This window comes from Apodemus sylvaticus, chromosome 10 (genome assembly GCF_947179515.1).
Source record: "Apodemus sylvaticus chromosome 10, mApoSyl1.1, whole genome shotgun sequence".
NCBI lineage: Eukaryota > Metazoa > Chordata > Mammalia > Rodentia > Muridae > Apodemus > Apodemus sylvaticus.
Window position 1 is genome coordinate 51,806,852 of NC_067481.1, and position 7,091 is coordinate 51,813,942.

The window sequence follows — 7,091 nt, forward strand, 5'->3', positions numbered from 1 at the left end:
GAGTTCCATTCCCAGAACTCAAATGGTGAAAGACTACAATAATTAATGCAAATTGTCTTTTGACCTCCATATCCATGATACGTGTGAACCCCTTCCCCCTCAAACATGCAAAAATAAAGTTTACTTATTACTTTAAAGAAACAAAACAAAAACTTGAAAACAAAGGTCTTGCTAAGTAGTCCAGGTTGGTCCAAAACACACAATCTATCATCAGCCTTAGATGGTTTGCTACTCTCTTGACCCAAAAAACCCCACAAAATCATGCAAATCAAGTTGTTCAAACCTTTGTGTTCACTTTAACAACACCCGGGAACCTGCCCAGGCCATCAAGGGTATGCATATCCACAAAGCCACCAAGTATCTGAAGGATGTCACTTTAAAGAAGCAGTGTGTGCCATTCCAGCAGTGTAATGGTGGAGTCGGTCACTCAGGTGCGCCCAGGCCAAACAGAGGGGCTGGACAAGGGTACGGTGGCCAAAAGAGAGTGCTAAAGTTTTGCTGCACATGCTTAAGAATGCAGAGACTGATGCTGAACTTAAGGGTTTAGACACGGATTCTCTAGTCTTTGAACACATCCAGGTGAACAAGGCACCTAAGATGCGCCGACGAACCTACAGAGCCCATGGCTGGATTAACCCACACATGAGCTGCCCCTGCCACACTGAGATGATCCTCACTGAGAAGGAACAGATCATTCCAAAGCCCGAAGAGGAGGCTGTGCAGAAGAAAAAGATATCCCAGAAGAAACCAAAGAAACAAAAACTCATGGCACGGGAAAAAATTTAGCATAAAATAAATGCAGATAAAGTTAGAAAACTTAGCATCCCAAGTGCTGGTATCACAGGTGTATGTCACTAGGTTAGACTTTAGAATTTTTGTTAAATCTCTGTGTGTGTGTGTGTGTATGTAATTTTATTTTACTTTTAAAATATTTTCCCCTTGGCACTGAAGAGATACCTTAGCATCTAGGAACACTGACTGTTCTTCTCCAAAACCAGGGCTCAGAACTCTCACCCACGTGGCAGCTCCCAGCCATCAGTTAGTTCTAGGGGATCAGAAACCCTCTTTGGCCGGGTGGGCGGTGGTGGCGTATGCCTGTAATCCCAGCACTCTGGGAGGCAGAGGCAGGCGGATTTCTGAGTTCGAGGCCAGCCTGGTCTACAGAGTGAGTTCCAGGACAGCCAGGGCTACACAGAGAAACCCTGTCTCGAAAAAACCAAATCCAAAAAAAAAAAAAAAAAAAAAAAAGAAGAAGAAGAAGCCCTCTCTGGCTTTCTTAGGCACTAGGTATACTTAGGAGTGTATAGACATACATGCAGACAAAAAACATATATATAGGGTGCATTCACACAAGCATACACATAAAATAATCAAAATATTTTCTTTTTTCTCTAATTTTATGTGTGTGTGTGTGTGTGTGTATACCATGTATGTGCCAAGAATATCTGGGTCTACAGCCCCATCTTGTGGAGGCATTTTCTTCACTGAAGTTTCCTCCTCTCAGATGACTTTACCTTATATCACATTGACTTAGCCAGCACCACCTTGCCCTTATTTTGAGCCTGCTGTACCCACACCAACTTGCAAGAGGTCATTGCTATCTTTTTAAAACATATTTGAGCTGGGTGGTGGTGGTGCACACCTGTAATCCCAGCACTTTGGGAGGCAGAGGCAGGCAGATTTCTGAGTTCGAGGCCAGCTTGGTGTACAGAGTGAGTTCCAGGACAGCCAGGGCTATTCAGAGAAACCCTGTCTCGGGAAAACAACAACAACAACAACAACATATTTGTTTTTATTTTATGTATGAGTGTTTGCCAGCATTCGGTGGCTTTTAGGGTATCGGTTCCACTCCCCCTATTCTGCTAAAGGTGGAGTACAAATTTGTCTCTGCCCAGTTCTACCTGTTTTGTTTGTTTGTTTCCTTCCTTCCTTCCATTTTTTTTTTCCATTCAAGACAGGGTTTCTCCGTGTAGCCATGGCTGCGCTAGAACTCTCTGTGGCTTGAACACAGATCAGCCTGCCTCTGCCTCCCTAGTGATTGGATTAAAGGCATGTGTCATCACTGCCCGGCTGTCCTACCTATTTTCAATTCGCAGTTACTTGAATAATTAAAAAAAATCTTTTTGTTGTCCAGTGTCCTTAGTCCCAGTACTCAGAGGCAGAGGCAGAGGCAGAGGCAGGTGTATCTCTGCAAACTTGAAGCCAACCTTGTTTATGTAGTAAGTTCTAGGCCAACCAGACCTACATACCAGGTTTAAAAACCCTATCTTAAAAAAAAGAAAGAAAAATCCCAGCAATCAGGAGGCATATTGTGAGTTCGAGGCCAGCCTGGTCTACAGAGCAAGTTTTTGGACAGCTATGGCTACACAGAGAAACCATATCTTGAAAAACAAAACAAAAACAAACATAAAAGAAGATCCCTTCCATAGCTTTGCATGAAGGCACAATACCTGTTACACAGTAGTAAGGACACAGAGTCAGGATGATGGCAAGTTCTAGGCCAGCCTAGGCTGCATAAGATGAGAGAGAGAGAGACAGACAGAGAGACAGAGAGAGACAGAGAGACAGAGAGAGAGCTTTTGTGGGGCAGACTCTTACATATTGAGGTTTGGTGGGATTTCAAGTCCCACATTTGGGGAGCTCAGGGATTTGGTCTATTTTCATGTTTAGGGATTGGTGGGATTTTGTGTGTGTGTGTGTGTGTGTGTGTGTGTGTGTGTGTGTGTGTGTGGGAAGCTCAGGGATTGGTGGGTTTTTGTGGGAAGGAAGCTCAGATTGGTGGGTTTTCCTGCTCAGGGATTGGTAGCTCCCCCTCCCCCCCCCCAATAGACCAATGGATTAGGATGGGAAGACCTTCCCAGCTTTGAGTGACTTTGGCTGAGGCACCAATTCCCTGGAGCTGCTTGGGGAGGCTGGAGAGAAGGGGTTGACACTGTGGACAGCTCCTGTGATGGCTGTAGACTGAGGAGGTGTCTAGGTGCCATCATTTTGACAGGAGCTACCATTTTGACAGCTACTGTGGGAGCATCTATGGTGGCTGTAGGCTAGAGCAGAAGGGTGGGTGGGGGCGACTGCTACTTTTACCACTTTTGTGGCACATTGCTTAGGGACTACAGAACCAGCTCCTGAAAGTTGTCCTTTGCCTTGCTCTCATACCCCACGTGGTTGATCATAGGTTTTCCCTTCATGGTTGGGGCCTGTGAACTCTGCCGGTTTGCAGCCTAGCCCACCGCCTCTTGGCATCTGAGTTGATCGTAGCTTTTGGGTTGAAGAAAAACACATTTCCCTCTTCTAGGTGAGTCGTATGAGGATTGCTTCTTCCTCATTATAGACTTCACAGTTTTGATGCTGCGCCCTGTGATACGAGGTTCATGTGAGTGATCGCCAGTAGGTGACTCAGAAAAAGACACACTCCTCACTACCGGAAGCCGGGTTGAGGAAAGGGAAGGCCTCTTCCCTTTTTCCAGCAGCCTTAGTCCCAAGTTCACCCTGATATAAAGGAGGGTTCTGAGCTTTGGTTCTGAGTCTGCTTGTGCCCAACGGATAGATGGAAGACTGGAGCTCACAGTCTAGCCTGGGTCCCAACTCTACTTCAGCGCCTGGGGAGAGCGGTCTTTGCAGACCCCCACCCTGTAGCATGCACTGTGTCTTCCAATTCCTGGAGCGCGTCGAAGTGCACTGACGCTGGGCTGTTCCTGTTTTCTGCTTAGTTTTTGGTGCCATCTGGTGGCCGCGGTTCATCATAGCTCTGATTTGCCTCCGAGGCTTCTGACAAGCAATGCACCTAGGCAGTCATGTTGTTTGTTGTCTCATTTTGTTTGGGAGGCTCAGAAGTCTATACTATCTTTCCTAAAGCCACACCCTCTTCCTTACGGTCAGCGGGATCTAGCGCTGAGATGGGACTTGCTAGGCAAGCGCATCGCAGTACAACTTCAGCCTTATTTTTTCTTTTTCTTTCTTGTTTGTTGCGACATGATCTCTCTCCCTCTTCCTCCCCTCCCTCTCCTGTGAATCTTCATGTGCACATGCACGCAAATACACACACACACACACACACACACCGCACGTGCACATGCGTGCGCACACACAGAGGAATGCATCCCCAAAATAAAATAAAATAAAATAAAATAAAATAAAATAAAATGTAAATAGAGGGCTAGTGAAGTAGTTTAGTGTGTAAGAAATATCAAATATGAGTCATTTTTTATTGAACTTGTGTTTGGAACAAAGAAGTCAAAACATTTTACCTCCCTCACTTTGTAAGACTTTTAAGCAGGGGTTATATATCTCTCCCCACCGGCCATCTTCTACTCCCCACCCCTGGCAGTCAAACCTTTGTTAACCTAGAGGGCCCCCCTGTTGATGCGATGACCTGGAAAAGTGACCCTTTTCCCCAAGGAGCCGTGACCTCTTTCCTGTTCCTCCTTCATTTCTGGTATGCACGCCAATTTTTTTCTCTTTTTTTCTTTTCTTTTTTCTTTTTCTTTTCTTTTTCTTTCTTTCTTTTCTTTTTCTTTTTTTGGTTTGGTTTTTCGAGACAGGGTTTCTCTGTGTAATCCTGGCTGTCCTGGAACTCACTCTGTAGACTAAGCTGGCTTTGAACTCAGAAATCTGCCTGCCTCTGCCTCCCAGAGTGCTGGGATTACAGGAATGTGCCACCCCTGCCTGGCACCAATTCTTTTCAAACTAGCCAAATGAATAAGACTGTGTGCACAGAGCCGGTGAGGGAAAGACTGAGTCACAACCAGCTTTAGAATAGAAGCCAAGGGCACTTCCTGTCTCTGTGTGCTCACTCTTCCGAGCACACCCTCTTGACCAAGAGTAAAGTTTTGCCTTGTCCGCTGGAATGGTGGTCTCTGCAACTATGAGCTTATTTCTATCAATTGATAAAGGCATTTGCCGCCAAGTCCGATGACCTGAGACACACACTGTAGAGAACTGACAAGTTGTCCTCTGACCTCCACAAATATGCCCGTGCATGCATATATGTACGCTCAATAAATAAATGTGATTTGGGGCTGGAGAGATGGCTCGGAGGTTAAGAGCACTGACTGTTCTTCCGGAGGTCCTGCTGTGGGTTCAAATCCCAGCAACCACATGGTGGCTCACAACCCTCTATAATGAGATCTGACTCCCTCTTCTGGAGTGTCTGAAGACAGCTACAGTCTACTTACATATAATAAATAAATCTTTTTTAAAAATGTGGTTTGAAAATGTAAAGTAACGGGTCTCAGAACTCAAGTTAAATGGCTGACACAAATGCCTCTTAACTTACCAAAGCAGCAGCGGCCAGCCTTCTCAGCATCACTAGGTATCTGTGGCTCCGCCCAGCACTTTTCGCCCCGCCCCCTGCCCAACCCTCTCCCTTCCAAGGGCTGGGCTTCAGCTTCCCTCCCCCTAGCCTGAACAGCCATTTTGGCTCTTCTAGTCTGTCAGCAGGGCCTCTCTCGCTCTCCCTCCTTCTCTCTCCTCTCGGCCAACCACGTTCAGTCTGGTCTCTTCCCTCTGCCTTTTCCATTTATATCTACAATAAAAAAATTTTCTCCATACATTAGTGCTCAAGTCCTCTCATTTTTTTCATGCAGTTGGTTAGACTATAGAAAATACAGTTTATTTATTCCCCTAGTTCCAGGTTGATGGCTTTAAATAAAAGTGCTGCATGAGCCGGGCTGTGGTTGTGCACGCCTTTAATCCCAGCACTTGGGAGGCAGAGGCAGGCAGATTTCTGAGTTCAAAGCCAGCTTAGTCTACAAAGTGAGTTCCAGGACAGCCAAGGCTACACAAAGAAACCCTGTCTCCACCCCCCCCCCCAAAAAAAAGTGCTGCATGAGTTCTTGCCTGACTCATTCCTCTCATTTTCTCTCTCTCTCTCCCTCTTTCTCTCAAAAAAGAAAAAAAGTCTTTAAGGACCTGGAGTTGTGGAACACACCTTAAATCCAACACTCTGGGGGCTGGAGAATTTCCGGGAGTTCAAGGCTAGCCTGGTCTATATGTCAAATTCCAGGACATCCATCTAGAATCATATAGAGACCCTTTTCCAAATAAAACCCAAATATACAAAACACAGCAACAAAGAGAAGCCTTTCTTCTTCTTCTTCTTCTTCTTCTTCTTCTTCTTCTTCTTCTTCTTCTTCTTCTTCTTCTTTTTTTTTTTTAAAGATTTATTTATCTTTATATGTAAGTACACTGTAGCTATCTTCAGACACCCCAGAAGAGGGCATGGGTCCCATTACAGATGGTTGTGAGCCACCATGTGGTTGCTGGGATTTGAATTCAGGACCTTTGGAAGAGCAGTCAGTGCTCTTAACCACTGAGCTATCTCTCCAGCCCCGAAGCCTTTCTTCTTTTAAAATTGTGTGTGTATGTGTGTGTGTGTGAGTGAGTGTGTGAAAGTTTGCTATCAAAAAACAATTTTGTGGAGTTGGTTTTCATTCCATCTTAAAAGAAGATTTATTTTATTTTTATTTTTGTTTGTTTGTTTGTGTGTGTGTGTGTGTAAAGACATGCATGAAGATGCCTACAGAGGCCACTGGATCCTCTGGAGCTGAAGTTATAGCCAGCTGTAAGCTGTCCAAGTCGGGCTCTGAGAACCTAGCTTCAGTACTACGCAAGAGCACGTGCTCTTAGCCTCTGAGCCATCTCTCTAGGCTCTTGCTTCCATCTTTATGTAGGTTTGGGGATGGAACTCAGGTTGTTAGGTTTGTAAGACAAGTGCCATCTTTTTGACTCCCTTTCATGCTTTTGTTTGTTTGTTTAGCTTATTTGGTAAGAGGTGGGTGCTGATGGTGGAGTATGTCACATAGAGGTCACATCTTTCAGGAATAGATTCTCTATTGACACCCAGAGTGTCATGGGGGCTGAGCTAGGGTTATAAGGCTTGGCAGCAGGGGTCAGGAATAGATTCCATATCGGCATCCTGAGCATCTTGGGGGCTAGCCTGGGGTTGAAAGCTGGCAGCAGGGGCTTCTACCTTTCTCACTAGCCCTTGTTCTTTTGTCTGTTTTTGTTTTTTTTAAGACAGGTTCTCTCTTCATAATCCTGGCTGTCCTTGAACTCACTAGATGGACTATGCTGGCCTTGAACTCACAGAG

General features: G+C 45.4%; 1 pseudogene; it reads left to right on the plus strand.

Moving 5' to 3' along the window:
• Positions 1-224: 224 nt before the first annotated feature.
• On the plus strand, positions 225-786 carry LOC127694392 (60S ribosomal protein L17-like; annotated as a pseudogene).
• The last annotated feature ends 6,305 nt before the right edge of the window (positions 787-7,091 follow it).